Source organism: Bos grunniens, chromosome 8 (assembly GCF_055505025.1).
Source record: "Bos grunniens cultivar Pamir isolate PY7600 chromosome 8, Bosgru_T2T1.0, whole genome shotgun sequence".
NCBI lineage: Eukaryota > Metazoa > Chordata > Mammalia > Artiodactyla > Bovidae > Bos > Bos grunniens.
In genome coordinates, this window is record NC_141172.1 from 39,570,626 (window position 1) to 39,593,365 (window position 22,740).

Here is a 22,740-nt window from a genome sequence, read left to right on the forward strand (position 1 = left end):
AGTCAAGGTTATGGTTTTTCCAGTGGTCATGTATGGATGTGGGAGTTGGACGGTGAAGAAAGCTGAGCGCCGAAAAATTGATGCTTTTGAACTGTGGTGTTGGAGTAGACTCTTGAGAGTCCCTTGGACTGCAAGGAGATCCAACCAGTCCAAACTAAAGATCAGTCCTGGGTGTTCTTTGGAAGGAATGATGCTAAAGCTGAAACTCCAGTACTTTGGCCCCCCTCATGCAAAGAGTTGACTCATTGGAAAAGACTCTGAATCTGGGAGGGATTGGGGGCAGGAGGAGAAGGGGACAACAGAGGATGAGATGGCTGGATGGCATCACCGACTCTATGGACCTGAGTTTGAGTGAACTCCGGGAGTTGGTGGTGGACAGGGAGGCCTGGCGTGCTGTGATTCATGGGGTCGCAAAGAGTCGGACATGACTGAGCGACTGAACTGAACTGAATCTTATTATGATTAGAACTAATACTCTGAATTATTCTAAAACGGAGAAATATTCTAAATCCTAACTTTAAAAGAACTCACTTAAAATATTTATCTATAACTCAGGAAAATGCCAAATGAGGATGTAGGTTAAAAAAACAAACAAACTCTATGCAGCTTAAAACTGATGTTACAAAGTCCTCACACAAAGGTCACACACTTTTCCTAAAGCAGAGTTCCTCAAAGTACTCTTGAGATAGTTTTGCACAAGCTTCATTATGTGGTTTTCTTGTCTGCAGATTACAATCAGTAAATTAAAAGGGTGGGGAGGATAATGAAATTATGTTAACAGCAGTAAGAAGCAACAGCTGACAGTCAGGGAAGGGATGGGGAAACTATAATAGAACTAAAAAAGCTATTCAGAGCTGTGTGGTGTGAGCAAACAGCAACGCTCACCATTACAGGAATAGAGACTTTAGCTGTAAATGTAATGAAATGAATATTCATAATGACTACCAGTTTTCATATAGCTGGAATGCATACTTTATTTCCTACGTGTATGTCGAAACTATCATTCTAAATATGAAGAGTTTAACTGCTGTTGGTCACCGTGTCATCTGTCTCAGATTGGAAGGGCCTACTACCACAGTGGGTCATGAACCTTTCCGTTTTAGCGCTGTTGTTCAATCCTGTTCACTATTATATTGTAACACATAAGAAACTCTGTAACTCATGAGATTACCAAAGGCAACATTACTTTCTTGAATCTATTGTTCAGCTGATTTATAAAATACTCTTATCTAATACTCCATGGTGCAAAATTGTAAAATAAAACCACTGACTTTTAGTTAAGACTGTACCTTCTCCAAAATGAGTATTATGTACCTGATGGTGGTGTTGTGAGGATTAAATGAGATAATGCATGTAAAACACTAAGCACAACGTCTGGGGCAGAATAAAACTTCGGAAACGGTAGCTATTATTTTAGCAGGCCCCAAACCCTCATTCTGCAGGTGCAAAAATTAAGCCTCAAGAGAACTGACTTCCTAATACTCGAATATCCAAGTTATTGTCCTGCATAAGCAGCTTAGCTGCCTGTGTTGGTTTGGTGTATTGGCAGGGCCTGAGGGCATATTTCTGCAGGATTCTTGTCTGCTGGGAATTGGGGGAATATGTTTGAACCCTGTGGTGTTAGAGGCTAATTCAATACCAATGGGGGTTCGTGACAGTTGTGTGCTAACAATATCCATCAGCAAGGGAAGCCATTCCTCTATCTCAAAACACCCGGAAGGAGCAAGACCCTTAGTACAGCAGGTTGTTAGGGAACCGGCGACCGGGACGAGGCTAGTAGTAGGACACGGGGTTGAGCTCAAATCCTGCTTTGGTCAGCTTCAAAAAGGGACGAGCACTTAAGAGGGCTGAAGATAACGGGGCTCTAGGAACAGACTAGGTCACCCCACCTCCCAACGCCTTTCCCGGAGGGGGCCCGCCATGCGTTTTCGCGTTCCGGGAGAGACCGATTTCTTGTTCCTTAGTGGCGCTTACTCCCCGCCCTGTAGGTAGGGAGGGAGGCAAAACCTCGCCTCTTCGCTCCTGAGGGCCGGAAGAGCTTGGACCTTCCCGGTGCGCGCCACGCCGCGGCTGGAAGGCGGGAGGCCGGCGCGCGGCCCACGCGCGCCCCGCGTTCGCCCGCTCTAAAATGGCGGCGGAGGCAGCTCGCTCACGCCCCGCCGCCCGCGCTCCTCCGAGTCGTGGCCCCGGGAGGCGGGAGTGGGCCGGAATGCGCGAGGGCGGCGTGGACCCTCCAATCCAGAGCGTTCCCCACCGCCCCGGCACGCTAGAAGTCAGCAGGCGACCGCTACCGGGAATACAGCCGGCGCCTCAGAAGCGGGAGGGGTAGCTAACGAAAAAGTGAGGGTAAAAAAGAGAGCGAGCGAGCGGCGGCACATCCGGGAGCCTACGCCCGCTCCGCCCCGGAAATGATGTTTATATGGGGGGCGAGGTCTCTCTTCAAAGTGGATTCTTCCCCAGCTGTAGCTGGTTGTCTCACAAGGTGTCTGGAATCGTCCTCAACAGCCCCTCTCCTGGGTTAGCCGTTACCGTCTCCCGCTCTGAGGCTTCTTGGCACAATGCAGGCTGCTGCGACTGGTAGCTCTCGTTTCACAGAAAGTATCCCTCGCGCTACGGCCCTAAATTTGTCCTCCAGCCTCGCTAGGGCGTGTAGTAGTGTACCTCCGAGGGGAATCTGGGGGTAACCTCAGCCCCTGCCAAACCTAGCGCATCTCTTTGGAATCCTTTCTCGGAAACCTGCTCTCGCTCCTCCCGGTAACTCGGTTCGGGGGTTGTCCGTCACGGAACTGAGCCCGCCCCTTCCGGCTGCTAGCCGGCCCGCCTCCTCCTCTCTTCCCTCCCCCACCCCTCCCCGTGCGAGTGTCTCCCTCTCCCTCTCGCTCCCTCTCTCTTCTCCCTCTCTCTCTCTTTTGTGAGTTATAGCAACCGTTGCCTTGTGAATCAAGCGCCATAGTCACCGTAGTCCTGGCGACTGTTACCCATCAACAACAACTACTCCTCTCCTCCTCCTCCTCCTCCTCCTCTTCCTCCTCCCCACCACCACCATCTCCATCACCCACCAACAACACCACAATAATCCACAGCCAAGGTGAATATTCTTCGGTCTCTACATGTGTGTGGGAGCGTGTGGATGCGTGTGAACGCTTGTGTCCGTGCGTGTGTGTGTCCGTGTGTGTGCGAGCCGAGTGTGGCTGTGCGGGGGTCTCACTTCTGACACCGGGGCTGCAGCTGCGGCGCCGCTGCCGAGGGGCTCGTCCCCCGGGCTTGTTTACAATGGACCGTGCGCGCCGCGGCTGGGTCGGGGGTGTGGGCGCCGCGCCGCCCGCCCGCCGGCCCTGTCCCTCCGCGGCCGCGCTTCAGGGATGGAGCGGGAGCTCGGGGGGCTGCGAGCGGAGTGGGAGAGGGAGCCACAGTTCTGCGCTGCGGACGGTGGAGCTCTCCCCTAGGTCTGGGGCTGAGGAGGAGGGCCAGGTGAAGAGAGGATTTTTTTTCCCTTTTCTTTCTTTAATTTTCTTGTTTTTCAAAGCTGCATGGTCCCTGCTTCTTTTAAAACCGAAATAGACAACAGTGTGCAAGGGGGGACCCAAGAGGTGGTGTTTTGTTGTTGTTGTTCACTTGTGGGGCCTTGTTACGGGTTTTGTTGTTTTTATCCTTATACAACGGTGAACTTTTCTCACCGCCTATACCCTTCATTTTTGCCCCTCTTTGCCTTGTGCTAAATGAGCTGCTCTTTTACCATCATCATCAGCTGCATGGTTTTCTTTTTTCTTTTAAAACTGTGTTTTCTTTGTGCTGCAAACAGTCTTAATATCCTTTCAGCACTCTTCCCTCCCCCCTTTCTTTTACCCCCACACCCCTTGCACACACACTGGAACCAGGGGCTTCTTGGCTGGGTTCTTTGCTGCACTGGGAAGAAGATCTTTTTTTTTTTTTTTTTAAGTCTCTCCCCTCTCTATGTCTCTCTTGGTGTGTTTGTGTGTGAGTGTGAGATTTAAACCGGATGCAGGGCATCTGTGGTACTTGGTTAGTAGTTATTGACAGTGCTTTATCCTTCATGTGGAGATGGGAGGGGTACTAGTGAGGTTCCATTTCACTTTGATGAACCTCCTTCCCCACAGTGGAGTGTTAACAATTTTCATTGTGGTTATGAGACTTTGTGTGTTACAAACAGGGAAAGGACAGAAGGAAGCTTTGTGAGAACTGTTTACAGTGTTATTTGTGACACTTATGGTACTTCTGAAGAGTTTTTTTTTTCTTTCTTCATCTTCTCTGTTCGTTTTCCTTTGAGAGTTGAAATTGAAGTCAAGTTGTTCATAAAGAATGTATGAAGCTACTCAACTTGAAACGTGTGTATATTTCACTTTCTTTGTGGCTGTTAAGATCTAGGCATGTGTGTACTTAACAGTCTTTTTAATATTAGTTTTTGGTTTTCTTTGGACAGTGACTTAAGCCTGCTGAAGAGAGAGAACTTTTCTTTTTAGGTCTTTCCTTCAAAATTCTATTTTTCTCTGTACATTTGAATATTTGTCAGTCCTCAAGTTATAGGCTCTTAGATACAGGTAGCCCAGTTTTAGAGATCCTGTAAATTTGTTCATTTTTCAGCGCAACGTTTAATTAATAGATCATGAGTAAAGAGTTTGATAGTGTGTGCTCAAGCAAATGTAATGTACTATTTTATTTGCACATATTGAAGTTTCCAAATTGAAATTTTTAAATACTTAGTCTTTTTTTTCTAACAGCAAACCATATATTGATTTACCTGACAGAACAGACCGTGGATAATGTGACAGTATTAATTATTCTTGAGATTGTCAGTGAGCAAGTTGGGTAATTGTAATGCAATTTAAGGCTAATACTTTGTAAAATAAGAGTTAGAGTTTAAAAACTTTTCCTTTTTAAAATTAAATTCCTTGTGGTTGGTATTTTAAATGAAGATGATGTTGGTTCTGAACGAAGACTTTCTCAGAGCACTAAAATTTCTTTATATTTGTCGCCCCCTCCCCAACCTAGGTTTCATGCAAATCTCTAATACTAACCTGTATTTTTTTTCTGTTCAGGTGAGTGTCAAATGCCTGAACACTTTTGGCTGGTGAAGTTCCTGGGTCCTTATAAACTTTGAAGTTAATAGGAGTTTTTCTGTCTTGAGACAGTTTCAGACTTTATGCCATTTACATAATACATTTTCAGTCGAGTAGATTATATGCTATAATTTTATAGTTTAATGTTTTTATGGGCAGTGTCCAAGAACTTTTTTGAGGTATTTCACTCATTACAACTATCTCAGGTTTTTTTTTTTTTTTCCTCAGGTTTTCTCTAAGTTAGATTTTCATTCACAAGGTGTTTTGAGAGCAGAAGTTAATTTGAATTCTATTACTTATCTGTTACTAAAAGCACATATGTGATAGAAAAGTTGCTGTAGAGATGCCTTGGACGCAGGTGTGTCAACATTATTCATATGGATCAAGTAAATAATAGAAATACTAACAAAGGATAAATTTTTAAATTTAACATACCGATAAATACTTGGTAACACTTAAATTTTTTTTTTTTCTGTGATATTTTTCCTAGGAGAGACTATATTATGTGTTGATATTTGTATTAGACTAAAAAAACACCTGAAGTGTCCAAACTTTAAAACTAAAATTATTAAATAGGAGTTACTTGTAACTTATTTTGAATAGCTGAATATTTGTGATTCATTGTATGTCATAATGTCTGTCTCAGCCTTTTTATGTTATTGTGCCTATTGCATTAAATGGTATAGGCATATTTCTGTAGTGCATTTAAATGTATAACAGTAAACTAAAATGCACTTCTCAAATGCATCATTCCACAATGTTTTCATTATATGGGATGATTATGCTAATTAAAAAAGTAGTATATTATTCCTCCAGTATTCAAATACTCTTGTACTCAAAAGGTTTATAGTTAATAAGTTTAGGATATGCAAAAAACTTACAGTTTATGAATTTAATATATGTTAACCCTAAGCAATATTTTTTATAGAAGCATTTAATGGTAAAAAGGTATTGCTATTAAAAATTAGGAATTAAAACATGAATTTTGAATCAAAGATTTAATCTTTTATTTAAACAATACATGTTACAATTTGATAACATGTTTCATTGTTCTTCAGAAGGTTGATTTTTTATGTACTCTATACACTGTCAACTGAAGAAATTAGTGGGTGGAGTTTGATTTTACATCTCAGAGTTTTTAGTAAGTATGTGTATATATGTGTGTGTATTTAAAAGAGAAGATAGAGTATCAATATGTAGGAAGAGTTTTAAAAAAACTTTTCTGAACCATGAAGTAAGAATGTTACTTTGTGTTTTTTGTGTGTCTCTAGTGTGTATGTTACAAGAAATAAGAATACCAAACAAAGAAACTTTTCAAATTACAAAGTCTTCAAAGACATAAACTTTTACATTATGAAAAATCTGCTAGGTTTTTTTTTGCTTGCTTGCTTTGTTTTTATGCTGAGCATTAGGCTAAAAATCCTCTGTATCTAGTTACTTTTAAAAATAAACAACTTAGTTTCCCTAATGGAAATATTTGTCTTTAACTCTTTGGTATAGAGTCCCAGTGGCTGTTGGAAAACAGATTTTAAATTCCTCTCTGTTCACAGGTGCATAGTGTTCCCATATTTTGGAAATCTAAGATTAAATGGATTTAACTAAATCTAGCTTTGTTAGGGACAGATGGCTGTTTTAAACAGGTGTCACTTTCGTTTCTAGTGCATTGTGTTGGGACTTCCAGTGGTTCACAGACGAGCTGTCTAAAGCAGGTGGCATCCTTTGCTTTTGTTCTTAGTAAAATATACTTTTGGAGTTAATTATTTTCCTAGGAAGAGTTGTTTTTCTTTTTAAAGTAAAGGTTTTGAACTATTCAAATTGAGATTCCTAATTTAATTAACATAACCTTTTTTTTTTTTAATATCATTCTGTTTTTGAGCTGTGTAAGCTGCAGGTCCTTTCAGAAAACACTTCAAATTCTTTAAACAGTGATAAATTCCATTTGAATCCAGAAAAAGTACTCAGGAGCACTTTACACAGTCAGTTTATCTGAAGCAAAAAGGCAGATTTGAATAAAGTGAAATTAGGAAACATGAAATTAGGTAACAAGTTAACTTTTGCTGTCCCATACTTGAATGTTTTTTTAGCATCATTATTTTAATTTAAATATTAAGTGTTGAGAACTGGTGTTGTTTTGTTGGTTACTTTAAATATTATCAAGTGAAAACATTTTCCTGACCTACTTTGATTATTACTATAAAGATTTTAGTGCTCTTTTTAAGTGAAAATTGTTCTTAAGCATTAATGTTTAAAAATATGTACTGAAATAAATAAGAGTATCAATCTATTGATTTTTAAGGTTCATATTTACTTGAATTCTATCCTTTTTTGGTGGAAATTTTATACATCTTACAACAGATGCACCAGAGGGTGCTATGCTGTTTGCAACAAGAGATTATTATCACAAAGAATGTGATCTGATTAGAACTTTTATTTAAAGAAAAAATTTAATTACATATGCATTCAAGCATATAATAGCCTTATTTCTTTGGAGTTTAAATTTAATATACTGTCTTAATTGGCAGTTTTATATCAAAGCCTGTCTCTCTGAACTAATATATATTAGCACAGTATAAAACAATATCAAGATTGATATCTTTGGTATCATCTGAATGTCAGCATTTGTCCTATACGCACATACATTTATATTTTTATTAAGGTATTTTAATTTGTATCTAAAAAAAATTAGCTAACTTGAGAATCATACTATTTTGGCCGTGTGGCTTTGTACTCTGTAAATTGGTTCTTGTTGCACCTATCAATATATTGTATATCCTTATAACATTTATATATGGCATAATTAGTGGTATGCTTTTTATGGTATAATCTAAAAAAAACCATTTCAAAAGTATAAATTGTAATAATAGTTATCAGGCTAATTAACTCAACAGCAATAATAATAGAAACTGTCTGGAGAATTTGGTCCCTACTTCATGCTGTTAGAAGAGTCTGGTTTGAATATTTAACTTGGCTTTATTATCTGAAAAGTTTTAGATTCTCTGCTTTACTCTGTGCCTTATACTTCTAAACTGGAAGTGACCATATATTACTTTATGTTTCTGAGTATTTGTTCAGCAAGGTTTTTTAGAAGAACACTTGAATTCAGTCTTTGGGGTTCTTGCATCATTGACTTTACTTCTTCCGTAGTGCATGTGCGTGTAAGGTAAATACTGAAGCGGTAGTAGTCAGTGTTTTCCTCAAGTAAGCTTAGAAAGGCACAGTTATATCAAGTCAGCTTTTCTCCAGATGATGGATTTATGTGTACTGTAGTTCCACATTTAAGTACAATCAGCAAAATGTGATTTTTTTTTTAGAAGTGGCTTTATAAGACATAGTATTTCATGTGTTGAAATGCCGCCGAGACTCCAAAACATCAATAGAGAATAACAATTTTTAAAGTATTAGTCTTGTTAAAATAGATTAGGCATTTCTCCTCAAAAATATGGTCCTACTAATTCATTAACAGAATTGGTTAATGAATAAATTATTAAATTGGCATAACCAACTTTTGCTGCTAAGAATTTAAAGTATTATGACATTGTTTCAAAACCTTTATATTTGATGTTTTATATTTCATATCAAACTATAAGACATATTTCATGAAAAATCAGTTAAAAAGTTGGAATGTATTTAGAGTATCAAATAGGTGTATGTTTTGTTTTTAAAATAGATTGAGGGTAAATATATTGGTTAAAAACACAAGGCTTTGGATGCAGATTTCAGATAATTTTATCAGCTGTGGAACCTTGGACAGGTTATTTCCCTTCGTTTGGCCTCAGTTTTCTCATCTCAAAAATGGATGTCTTAGCCTGCCTTACAGAGTTTTGTGAAGAGTAAAGGAGCTAATTTATGTAATGTGCTTTGTTCAGTACTTGACACAGAATATATGCCCAGGGGCTCAGTGGTAAAGAATCTGTCTGCCAGTGTAGGAGACATAGGAGATGTGGGTTCGATCCCTGGGTCAGGAGGATCCTCTGAAGGAGGAAGTGGCAACCCACTCCAGTATTCTTGCCTGAGAAATCTCATGGACAGAGAATCCTGTTGGGCTACAGTCCATGGGGTTGCAAAGAGTTGGACACGATTTGGGAACTGAACATGCAGGCACCCATGCACACACATGTTCAATACATGTTGGCTCTTATGGAATACTGAGAAAATACCCAGTCTAAAATTTCTTTGAATATGCTATTGGGTCATAAGTTGTGAAAGATTTTGCTCACTGACCTACATATTAAATGATTATTCCCTTTCCCTCCTTTTAAAAATAAATCAAAGAGACCGAAGCTATCAACTGTAGGCTTGGATCACCATTTAATGACCAGTCTTGTTTTTACACTGAATTAATAGGATGCTGGGGCTTCCCAGCTGGTGCAGTGGTAATGAATCATCCTGCCAGTGCAGGAGATGCTGGAGACCCAGGTTTGATCCCTGGGTTGGGGATACCCCTTGAATGAGGAAATGGCAACCCACTCCAGTATTCTTGCCTGTAAAATCCCATGGACAGAGGAGCCTGTGGGCTAAAGTCCATGGGGTTGCAAAGAGTCAGACCCGAGTGAGTGAGTGAGCACACACAATAGGGTTCTAGCCCAAAGTTCTGTTTTAGTTATCTACAGCCTTATTATAATGGATTCTTTTTATGTTGGATACCTTTTCTGGTCTAGGGATCTCAGACTGAGAATTAATGGTGTAACACTTCATAAACTCTTACACTTCCCATTGTCCAATTTATATTTTCCCTTTCACATCTATTACACATGAATTCATTTGAAAACATTTTGAGCCCTACTTATATAAAATGCAGTCATTAATATATAATGATGACAATAGTTGTATAAAGATGAGTTCACCAAGGGGTTATTCCCAATTATAATGCACTGCTTAGAATTGTTATTGTAACAACAGTAGAAAAGTGTGTGAGGTCACCATTTATATACCTGTAGCAATAAGTAATTTTAGAAGAGTTTGCCAACCCAAATCTTGGGGTATAAAGTAACCTCAAGAATGTTATTTTGTAAAACATGTAATATGAAATTATAGAGGAAAAATAACACCTTTGGTTTCCTTTGTTAGGGCATTAAAGATGTTGAAAGAATCATTTTAGTTGACTGCTATATCTAAAGTTACTGTTCAGTAAGCTTGCTATGTTTCTATTTTTCTAAGCACTTTGACTAAGAATGAAATGTTTTTCTCATTTTAGAGTGATCTAAATAGCCCCAATCTTTCTCAAAGTGGAAATATAATTTATCCATTACAGTTGAAAATTTACCTGATACTGTGTGTCATCATTTTTGCTGAAGCATTGTATACTGTACAGGCTTTTTGCCCATCACCCTCATCTTACCTACTCCCATCCTTCCCGCTTCTGTTCAGTGTTTAATTAATTATATGACTCCTTTACATTATTTTTATAGATAATTAGTCCCGACTTATAAAGTAGGCAGACTCTCGGCTCAGCCATCTCTGCTTCCTTTCGCCAATGAATCTAACATACATTTTCAAGGGAGCTTTTGGAAAAAGGTTGGAAATGTGACTTAGATGGTAAGATTATATATCATTCTTACCAGTTTCATTCATCTGTTATCTTTGTAAACTTTGTCCTCTTGAACAAATTCATATCCTTGTTCCACTAATGATGTAGCCTGAGCGTAATTATGCTCCACAAGTTTCTCTTCCTAGTCCCGGCTATGTACTGGCCTCTGGCTAAGCACTTCTGGTTGACTCTTGATCTAGTCCCAGAATACCTTGTTTGCATAGTCACATGTGCCTGCCCATTGCTGACTTTTAACTCCTGGATTCTTTTTTCTCTGCTTTCATTAGAAGCTGTAATTTGTTGTTGTTTAGTCATTAAATCTTGTCTGACTCTTTTGTGACCTCATGGACTGTCGCCTGCCAGGCTCCTGTGTCCATGGAATTTCCCAGGCAAGAATACTGGAGTGGGTTGCTATTTCCTTCTCCAAGGGATCTTTCCGACCCAGAGATCGAACCTGTATCTCCTACATTGCAGGTGGATTCTTTACTGCTGAGCCACCAGGGAAGTCGGCCAGAAGCTGTAATACCCAGTCAGTATTGCTTGCCTTGACTTCACAGTACTTGGTTGAGATTAAGAGAGGTCTTCCTGTTTAGGCAAAAATGGTCAAGGGATAATAGGAGCTAAGAGTGAGGCAGCTTACCTGAAAATGAAAATACATTGGTTGGAGAGGAGACAAATACACTGACAGGTGATATGCAAGGAGAAGATAGGGGAACTAGGCTGAGAAATAAAGGTCTTCAAGCACCAGCCAAAGAACAGTAAAGAGGAGGGAAAAAAGCTTCTGTGCTGATATGCAGTCTGCCACTAAGTGAAAAACCTTAGGCTAGTCACTTAACCCCCCTAGGTCTCAGTTTCTCCATTTGTAAACTGAAACAGTAGGGCTGTGTGATCTCTAAAGCCCTTTCCAGCACTAATCGTCTACGATTCCCTGGTGAGATTGGCGTGGGGAAAAGGGAAACATGCCAATAACATGGAGCCTGGAATCAGTGTTGCCTTTACTGATGGCATTTTGCTTGCGTGTTGTTTCTTCTGATAAGAACAACAAAGAAAACCCAGAGTCTGGGTCTAGCATAATGGCCATGTCTATGGCACAGCCTCAGAAGCTTCCACTATTTCAGTGGGCCCTGAGGGAAGCTGTGGCCAGGTGCCCTGATTTCCTCACCCACATAGGAATAAGCTGAGTCTTGCAGCTTGAGCTCCTGCCGCGCCAGCTCCTTTATGTCTCTGTGCCAGACAAGTGTCTGACAGTTGGGGCTCCTGCCTGTTGCTCACCAATGAGGTAGTTAAAACAGGACATGATTTCCCAACTCTGTGGATAGGCAAATTGACAGGGAAAGTGAGGGCATGGAAGATAAGTTCTCTCTGTGAGCTTTGTTCACTCTCATTAGAAGTAGTAAAAATTAATTTAGTTTCTGTTGGTCTCATTTTTAATATTTCTTCCCCAGTTACTAAAGCCTTGACTTTTTTTCTTCCCTTCATACTATTCGGCTACTTTTGAGAAGAGCTAAAATCCTGTCAAGGAGACTGAGTGAGTTCTTGGGCTTCTTGACTGCTTTTGGGGCCATGCTGTGGGATGCATTGGCAATCATTGTTGCTTTTTGCTTTCTGAATATTGTTTATACTTGGATATGCATTTTTTAAATTCAGGTTTTTTGGCAGAGAAATTATGTCTTTTGGTCAAGAAGTATGCATTTCATAACTTAAAAAAATCTTTATTGGAATATACTTGACTTAAAATGTTGTGTTAGTTTCAAGTGTATAGCAAGATGAATCAGTTATACACACATATATATCCACTCTTTTTTAGATTCTTTTTCCGTAGAGGTCATTACAGGGTATTGAGTAGAGTTCCCTGTGCCATAGGGTAGGTTCTTACTAGTTATCTGTTTTATATATAGTAGTGTGTATATGTCAGCCCCAGTCTCCCAGTTTAATCCCTTCCTTCCCCTTTCCCACTTGGAAACCATAAGATTTGTTTTCTATATCAGTGACTCTGTTTCTGCTTTGTAAATAAATTCATTTATACTATTTTTTAGATACCAAATGTGATATTTGTCTTCGTCTGACTTACTTCACTCGGTACTTTATTTGGCAAGTGCACTTACAAGATTTTAGAGGCTTTTTCATGAGTTCATTAATATAAGTCTGACGTTCTGTTCTATCTCACCTTACCTCTCTTACTAGTTTAATACGGGGTATATGAAAGATTAACAGATTTTAATCATTGCTTTTAATATTTGAATGCTATTTTTTATTGATTAATAGAAATGTATTCAAGTTTCTGAATTACAGATCTGAATGCTTGATGGCTTCAAACATTTCAGTATAAAACTATCATCCTTAAAAATGCATCTGGCCCTCTCAGTCTCAGTCAGCATAGTTTATGTTAACATGCAATTAGAAACCCTTTGCTTCTCAGTTAAATTTGTTTCTTCAATGCTTTAGTTGTGGGGGTGGTGAGGGAGGCTGCTGGAGCGGAGCAGGAAGAAAGAGATACATGTAGAAATTATATCCTGTTTCCATGATTGAATATTAGTGCTTTGCATACTCTATCCAGTTGGTTTTCTGGACTGTAAAGTTTTGGTGGAAATAAAGATTAGAGTGGGGATTGCAGGGCATGTGGGGTGGGGTGCGGAACAAATGACTTAGGTGACACAGTATTTCTTACAGATCTGTTTCCTTTCCTGTGTTGTAGTATTAATCAGGGTATGTACACTTTTGGACGATAGGCATTTTATTATTTCATATTTGTCTGATTCCTTTTCTCCTAAAACTTGACTGTATCTGTATATGTATGTTGTATATACAACACCCTTTGTATATTGGTATGCAGTAATATCTTTATCTTTTAAAAAGAGTCTATATTGTGATTTAGCCCTGCACAGATTTAGAAAGGTAGGAGTAAATAGTGAGAAATGTAGTTTCTGTGCTAGATAACAGAAATGATTCCTTAAATTCACCTCTCTATATTTTTCTTTGATAGATTGTTTTGTGGATATATATTTTTTGCAATAAAATCTAGATTATTCCTTTATTCCTGATGAGGCTTACATTTTAAAAGAACCAAAGACTGTAGTCTGTCACATCAGGCTTTCACTGATTGACGTCTGATTATATCTGATAACAATCTTGGAGATGAGTTTTAATGAAGTGTCAGCATAAGAGTCATTAAAAAAACACATGAAAAGATAGTATATTAGTGATCTTAAGATCACTTTTACATCTTAAATATACAATATGCATATTTGACGTGCTGTGATGAAAACCCAACATGAAATATTAATACACAGACACCAGATAAAGTGAGATTATTTGTTTTGATCATGTAACATGATCACATTATATGCTTTTAAAGGACATTTTAAAACATGATATTTTGTTTAACAAGTCATATTTCTAGGGTGTACTTTCATTAAGAAAACTGGATTTTAGCTTATATGTAGTGTTTTGTGTATGTGTATATGTTTGTGTGTAGACCTTTGGAAAATCATTTTAATTGGTACTTCAGAACTTTGGTCAACACTTTTTGCCCACTGATTTTTGTATTTTGCGTATCTTGGAACAATATTAGTGTTATTTTCTTGAAGCAGAGAAAATTAGGGGACTTTGTGGCTTAAGTTCTTTGAATGACCTTTCTGTGAATTGGGGAACAATTTTTAATAGTGCCTCACATTATACAGTGATATTTAAAGGCTACCTTAACTTAACAAAGGCCATGAATGCTGAAATTGAATTGAATTGTTAAAGGCAAAAATTGTAACTCTGATTATAGTAGGTTAAGATAATGTGTTGCTGCCTCGTTTGAAATTTACAACCTTTTAAATAATGTTTAATGAGTAGAACTGTATAATAGATGTGGATTTATATTTCAGCAAAGGTTTGAGAGGTAGATGGTTTGGAAGTCAGGTGGGATTTTATCTTTGAAGTTGGGAGGTGATGTATTTTAATATTTTTTGATTGGATTAGATTTACTTGAGTACTTACTGGTCTTGATAGAAATGCCAGTGACTGTGGAATGGAGATGATCAGAGACATTTGTGGGAGGAGGTCATTATATTGATCCTGACATGTCACTCAACCTTCCTTCGTGCTGTCCTTGATAAACTTTAAAGTGAAGACATCTTTTTTGGATAATATGAACCTGTGATATTGTGTTTTTGTTAATTTACATGGCTGTCTGGAATTTCCCAAATCCTACCACAGCCTTGTGTGATGCATTGTCCATGAGCTTCGGAAGCTCCAGCATAAGTTTTGGTTTATAAATCTTAGAAAGAATGATAATTGATGACTAGGCATGCCTAGCAACCCACTGCAGTCTTCTTGCCTAGAGAATCCCAGGGACGGAGGAGCTTGGTGAGCTGCCATCTATGGGGTTGCACAGAGTCAGACACGACTGAAGTGACTTAGCAGCAGCAGCAGGCATGCCTAGAACAACACCTTAATCTGAAGGAATGGGATAAGATGAGGGTAGTTTGGTAATTTCCAATCATATACTTGGAAAAATTAGACAGGAATAACGACTAGTACAGTATAGAGAAAAAGAAGGGTGATGTTAGGGGTCACATAGGAAATTCACTTGGCCAGATTAAGCATATTTAGTAATATTACTGCTATCATTAATACCATTATTTATAATATTTTATTCTAAAATATTGTAGCAGAGACATAAGAACACTTTGATATGTTAGTCTATAAGCTTGTAGTTTTATATCTTTGTTCTTTAGCTTTATTTTTGAATGAGAAATTAAGGATTTATATCAATGTGTATTTAGTGCCAGTACTGTTTTGGTTAATTTAGGAATCCTGAAATGGCTTGGCTTTCTATTGGGTTTTAAGGAATGTTTTAAAAGAAAAGTGAAAAATTAGGTATTTGAACAAAATTAGATATTCTTGGCTAGGTGGACATATTTTTTAAGATCTGAAATTTTAGAAGGCAGAAATTATCGAGATGATATTTAGACATCAGGAGGGATTTAAAACAAAGGATCGGAGGAGACATTGAAAATGCAGTTAGATTAAACCTTGAAATAAAGGTTAAAAATAAGGTGAGATGGATAAATCAAAATACGAATGGTGTAATAATTTGTTAGATGAATAATCACTTCTTGGCCTTACTATGATTTTAACAAATAGAGGAAGCTGAGAAACAAATTATACTTAAGTTTCTTATGGGCACCACATTTGTTTTTTTGTCTGAAATATTTACAATAATGTCTGAGACCTTTGACTGTTATTGTATGGGACTTTACTATTAATGTTGTATATAGAAAAAGAATTAAACTGAGAAATTACATCAGAGTTTTCTTGTAATTCTTTTATTGTTACAAAGTTAAATGTTAGTATAAAAAATTAATATATTCCATTAGAGTATCTGATTAGTGTATATGATATCCAAAGTAGTTAACGTTTGGGAAGCCAGTGTATAGTGAAAAACTGTGTACCATAAATGTATATATTCTTAAAACTTCCTTATTTTGAAATTTTAAAAACTAATAGTGGAGCATATAGAATAGTATAGTGAACCCTTATGGGTCTGTCTCTCAGACCTAACTATTACTACGTTCCGTTGTTTTTAAAGCTGTATAATATGAAATAATTTGTTGATTGAAATGAACTTGAATCACACTTTGTTTAACATTGCTCTGAAGAAGTTTAAGTCAAATGTTAAGAACAGATTCAGTGTAGCCTTGAAACCATGGAAACCATGCTTTCATTAATTTAAGACAAAATATTTAAGAGTGATTGATCTTCGTGTTGTTTCTTCTCAGCAAAGCATTTGTACATTAGGAAGTTTCTTCTCATTTGTTGGTCAAGTCCTTTGTTTATTAATTGCAGCCTCTTCTACTTGGAATCTACCTGTCATTACTAAAGGGAATAAGTGCACAGCTGCAGCCCTTGTTCACAGGGCACAGGAAAACAACTGTCTTTATATACACCTGCTAGAGGTGAAAGGGATTACTGTTTTGTACATCATTCTTTTAACTTGTTTTTGGGTAGATTTGGATGAACTGTTAAGAGCCATTTTGTAAGGTGACAGGGAAGAGACCATTTATCTTCTGGAATATTCCCTTTAGAGTTAGCTATTCAGTTGCTTGGAGAAGGCAATGGCACCCCACTCCAGTACTCTTGCCTGGAAAACCCCATGGACAGAGGAGCCTGGTAGGCTGCAGTCCATGGGGTCGCTAAGAGTCTGACACGACTGAGCGACTTCACTTTGCCTTTTCACTTTCATGCATTGGAGAAGGAAATGGCAGCCCACTCCAGTGTCCTTGCCTGGAGAATCCCAGGGACGGGGGAGCCTGGTGGGCTGCCGTCTCTGGGGTCGCATAGAGTCAGACACGACTGAAGCGACTTAGCAGCAGCAGCAGCATTCAGTTACTTGGATATAATAGAACATAAAGGAAGAGACATCCATTGGTAAGAGTTACTGTACTGAAAACTTATGACATCATTCAAAGCAATTTAGTGTTTTTTTATTGTCTTCAGAGAATGAGGAGAGTCCCTTAGTTTTATTATTTCACTGAAGTTTTGTTGTTGAGTCGCTAAGTCGTGTCCGACTCTTTGTGACCACATGGACTGTAGCCCACCAGGCCCCTCTCCATGGGATTTCCCAGGCAAGAATTCTGGAGTGGGTTGCCATTTCCTTCTCCAGGGGGTCTTCACAACTGAGGGATCGAACTTGCATCTCCTGCTTTTTGCAGGTGAATTCTTTACCAGTGAGCCACTAGGGAAGCCCGTGACTGAAGTCAGGCGGTATAAAAGAAGCTTATTTCCAATGCTGGAGTCTATTCCCCCTTGCCAAATCCATTATTCATGTTGAAAATTATGCTGTAATGAGCAGAATAATATGTGTAACAAATAATGATTAATGTCATTTTGTATGTTGATAAGGGAAGAGAACCAACTATCTTTATATTTTAATGTAATTTAGAAACTAAGCAGTTCTTAACGTGAGAAAATCATGTTGCTCTACTTACTCTCTATTGGAGTAACTCCCCAGTAGCAAACAATGTTCTGATTTGGGAGAACACCATGAGAAGCTATGTCAAATAATTGACTTCTGTTTTAGAACCTGAACCTGTCTGCATAACAGCTAAGCTTTTGAGTCTGAAGCTGGAGCTTCAGATCGCCTAGAAAGAATGTTTTCCTTTCTCAGGGACCCCAGCTTCAGCCTTTCTCCCTGTTTCTGCCTAACTACTCTATATTCTTCTGCCTCTTCACTATGTCTGGTCAGCACAGCTAAACAAAAGGGGTAGCCAGGATGCTAGAGTAGAGATTAAAGAGGTGAAAAGATCTGTTGCTAGATTTACACATGCTTCCAGGTGGTACAAATAGATTCCAGGAGAGACGTAATTAGGATGTTTTATTTTAGAAACAAAATTTTTAAGTTGGAACAGACTGGAGGTTATCTCGTTCAACCCTCCATTCCCTATTTATTTGAAAGAAAATGGAGGCTAAGTGACTTGGAAGTATAACAAATCAGAGCTGGGGCTCTTGAGCTCCAGACTCCTCACTCCTTGACCAGTGTTCTCATGCTGTATACTTCTTACGCTGTATACTTAACTTTCATTAAAGGCTGGCAACTCAAATGTGCTGCCTTAAATATTCACAGTACTTGCTTATTTTGTCTACAAGTCTGAGCTCCATATTTTTCTTAGAAAAAGTAAAGTTTTATAATTCTGTATTAAAATTTTGAATATATATCTTAATTTATCATGTTATTGTCATTTAGTTGCTAAGTTGTGTCTTTTGCGACCCCATGGACTCGAGCCCACCAGGCTCCTCTGTCCATGGAATTTCCAGGCAAGAACACTGGGATGGGTTGCCATTCCCTTCTCCAGGGGATCTTCTGTACCCAGAGATCAAACCTGCATTGCAGGCAGATTCTTCACCACTGAGCCACCAGAGAAGCCCAGTTTTTATCATTGTCAACTATAATTTTTGGTATACAGGTCATTATTTAATTGTTTTATTTAAAAATGACATAGAAATGCAATTTAAAATGTTTTCCAGGCTCTTAAATAGGCTGTATTCTAAGGGGAAGTATCATATTTGCTTGTTTTATTTATTTTTTTTTTTTTTTAAAGAAAAATAGCAGATTTGTAATCTCTATCGTTTGTACTTCCCCTTTCTGGGTGTTAGTGATGTATGTCATAATTGTATTAGTGTACATTATCTTCAGACTTGGCATATACCTCTTTACTTATTTGAAGAGGTAAGGGTGATTCTAATCATTCTAAAGATTGTTGTAAAAAGTTAATGAACTACTAATTATAGAAATTGAAATATTTGTTCGTCTAGGTCACTCTCTTGAGTGAAAGTAAAATTACTGGCAGCTGATATTGGCTATACAAGTTGAGACTTGCCTAGCTGGGATTTAAAGGTGCTGCAGCACTCTTAAGTCAAAGAACCAACAAATGAGAACATGAAGGGACTGCCGTGTATTCCATAGCAACTAAAAGCAGTATATGCAGTCATGCTGTTATATGACTTCTTATTTTCTTAATCTGAGTTTTTGGAAGGATCTATTGTTTACTGATTAATAGTTTGAGACTGTGGCAGGAATAAGTAATTACCAAGATTTTGTCTTATTTTTCTATGTTTGTGTGTGTGTGTGTTAGATTTGGAAGTAAACCTATGAGGTTAGGCTTGGGTTTAGTTTTGGTGTATCCGGTTTTGTGATAAAGATGAACAATTTGAGCACTAACCCTGTTGATTATTTGAAACAATCCACCTAAGAGAGACTGAGAAATTGACAAAAACCCTGAACTTTCTAGCAGTACCCTGATGCTCTTACCAGCTTTATTTGTGGCACCAAATCTTAAAGGATGCATTTATATAAAACAGGAGTAGGTTTCCTATGGGGGAAAACCATTTGTCATTTGCTCTTAACAAGGTAAATCCCTATGGACAAACGTTTCTTGTAAAACTGTTCCCCTTGGATTTCTTTTCTCCTTCAATAAAAAAGGAGCTATGATAAACAAAGGTATGATGAAATATTAGTTAGCTCTTGCATTTTTGCCTAGAAGTTACTCATTCTTAATCTTTATGGTTTTATTTTTTTAATTTAATGAGAATTAAGAATCAGGATGCAGTGCATTAAATCGACTTTGTGTTAACTGAAGAAAAGGGGTTTTGTTTTTGAGCGTGGGGGGTGTCTTAATCATTTACTTTTAGACTTTATAGTCCTGATTTGCCAGCATATACCAACTGGCCCATAAAATGGAACAGAAAATACAAATTATTCAGATTAAGAAATGTTAATTACTTGGAAGTCTAAATTGAGGTTTCAGTACAGAGTTGCTGCTGCTGCTGCTGCTGCTGCTGCTGCTGCTAAGTCGCTTCAGTTGTGTCTGACTCTGTGCGACCCCATAGACGGCAGCCCACCAGGCTCCCCTGTCCCTGGGATTCTCCAGGCAAGAACACTGGAGTGGGGTGCCATTGCCTTCTCCATCAATACAGAGTTACCAGTTACTAAATATTAGACTGCTGGATTTGTTGGATATAAAGAGGAGGAATCTGAAACATGGTGTGTGGTCTTAATAGCTTATGAATTTATAATCTGGCTAATTTTTTAAATTAAAACTGTTTCTAAATATGAATTAATAGAACCATCTAAATAGGAGATACTTTGGATGTTCTCATATAGCCCAGAGTTTTTTTGTTGGTGTCAAAGGCTAATAGAGTTTGCCAAGAAAACACACTGGTCATAATAAATACTCTCTTCCAACAACACGAGAGAAGACTCTACACATCACCAGATGAACATCACCAGATGGTCAATACTGAAATCAGATTGATTATATTCTTTGCAGCCAAAGATGGAGAAGCTCTATACAGTCGGCAAAAATAAGACCGGGAGCTAACTGTGGCTCAGATCATGAACTCCTTCTTGCCAAACTCAGACTTAAATTGAAAAAAGTAGGGAAAACCACTAGACCATTCAGGTATGACCCAAATAAAATCCCTTACAGTAGAAGTGATAAAAAACATTCAGGGAATTAGATCTGATAGACAGAGTGCCTGAAGAACTGTGGATGGAGGTTCCTGACATTGTACAGGAGGCAGGGATCGAGACCATCCCCAAGAAAAAAAAAATGCAAAAAAGCAAAATGGCTGTCTGAGGAGGCCTTACTAATAGCTGTGAAAAGGGAAGCGAAAGCAAAGGAGAAAAGGAAAGATATACCCATTTGAAGGCAGAGTTCCAAAGAATAGATAGCAAGGAGAGATAAGAAAGCCTTCTTCAGTGATCAGTGCAAAGAAACAGAGGAAAACAACAGAATGGGAAAGATTAGAGATCTCTTGAAGAAAGAGATACCAAGGGAACATTTCATGCAAAGATGGGCTCAATAAAGGACAGAAATGGTATGGACCTAACAGAAGCAGAAAATATTAAGGAGAGGTGGCAAGAATACACAGAGGAACTGTACAAAAAAGATCTTCATGACCCAGATAATCACGATAGTGTGATCACTCACCTAGAGCCAGACATCCTGGAATGTGAAGTCAAGTGGGCCTTAGACAGCATCGCTACGAACAAAGCAAGTGGAGGTGATAGAATTCCAGTTGAGCTATTTCACATCCTGAAAGATGATGCTGTGAAAGTGCTGCACTCAATATGCCAGCAAATTTGGAAAACTCAGCAGTGGCCACAGGACTGGAAAAGGTCCGTTTTCATTCCAATCCCAAAGAGAGTCAATGCCAAAAAATGCTCAAACTACCACACAATTGCACTCATCTCACATGCTAGTAAAGTAATTCCTAAAATTCCCCGAGCCAGGCTTCAACAATATGTGAACTGGGAACTTCCACATGTTCAAGTTGGATTTAGAAAAGGCAGAGGAACCAGATATCAAGTTGCCAACATCCATTGGATCATAGAAAAAGCAAGAGAATTCCAGAAAAACATCTGCTTTATTGACTATGCAAAAACCTTTGACTGTGTGGTCCCAACAAACTGGAAATTTCTTCAAGAGATGGGAATACCAGACTGCCTGACTGGCGTCTTGAGAGTATGTCAAGGCTGTATATTGTCACCTTGCTTATTTAACTTACATGCAGAGTACATCATGAGAAACGCTGGGCTGGAAGAAGCACAAGCTGGAATCAAGATTGCTGGGAGAATTATCAATAATCTCAGATACATAGATGACACCACCCTTATGGCAGAAAACGAAGAAGAACTAAAGAGCCTCTTGATGAAAGTGAAAGAGGAGAGTGAAAAAGCTGGCTTAAAGCTCAACTTCAGAAAACTAAGATCATGGCATATGGTCCTGTCACTTCATGGGAAATAGAAGGGGAAACAGTGACAGACTTTATTTTTTGGGGCTCCAAAATCACTGCAGATGGTGACTGCAGCCATGAAATTAAAAGACGCTTGCTCCTTGGAAGAAAAGTTATGACCAACCTAGACAGCACATTATAAAGCAGAGACGTTACTTTGCCCACAGAGGTCCATCTAGTCAAAGCTGTGGTTTTTCCAGTAGTCATGTATGGATGTAAGAGTTGGACTATAAAGAAAGCTGAGCGCCAAAGAATTGATGCTTTTGAACTGTGGTATTGGAGAAGACTCTTGAGAGTCCCTTGAACTGTAAGGAGATCCAACCAGTCCATCCTAAAGGAGATCAGTCCTGGGTGTTCATTGGAAGGGCTGATGTTGAAGTTGAAACTCCTATATTTTGGCCACATGATGTGTAGAACTGATGCAGTGGAAAAGACCCTGATGCTGGGAAAGATTGAAGATGGGAGGAGAAGGGGACAAGAGGATGAGATGGTTGGATGGCATCACCGACTCACTGGACATGGGTTTGGGTAGACTCTGGCAGTTGGTGATGGACAGGGAGGCCTGGTGTGCTGCAGTCCACAGGGTTGCTAAGAGTTGGACACTACTGAGCAATGGAACTGAACTGATTTTTTCTGGCCCTGATTTTATAGTAACCATTTGAGCAATGCAGTTATAGTATTCCAGATGGATTTTTTAAAGTTCCTGCTTTTTTAAACTGATTTTGTAGAATGAAATGATTTCATAAGTTTTTGTTATTTGTTCAAATTAGCATCATCAGGGAGTAGATTTGAGCTGACCTAATCAAGGTCTCTTTTCCTGTTATGTTTTCAAGTGACATTTTGTTACCTAAC

General features: G+C 38.6%; 1 protein-coding gene across 9 annotated transcripts in view; it reads left to right on the top strand.

The window, feature by feature from the left end:
* RFX3 (regulatory factor X3) overlaps positions 1-22,740 on the top strand; it is a 594,837-nt gene that overhangs the window by 249,895 nt on the left and 322,202 nt on the right. For 6 of the 9 annotated variants that reach the window (XM_086415304.1, XM_086415310.1, XM_086415303.1 and 3 more), the window contains exon 1: positions 397-3,088. The exons of 1 other annotated variant lie outside the window; for it this stretch is intronic. The gene's annotated coding sequence lies outside the window, so the exon portion shown is untranslated. Of the gene's footprint in view, positions 1-396; positions 3,089-3,138; positions 3,472-22,740 lie in introns of those variants that run through there. 2 more of the 9 variants (XM_086415306.1, XM_086415311.1) reach the window with 1 other exon arrangement.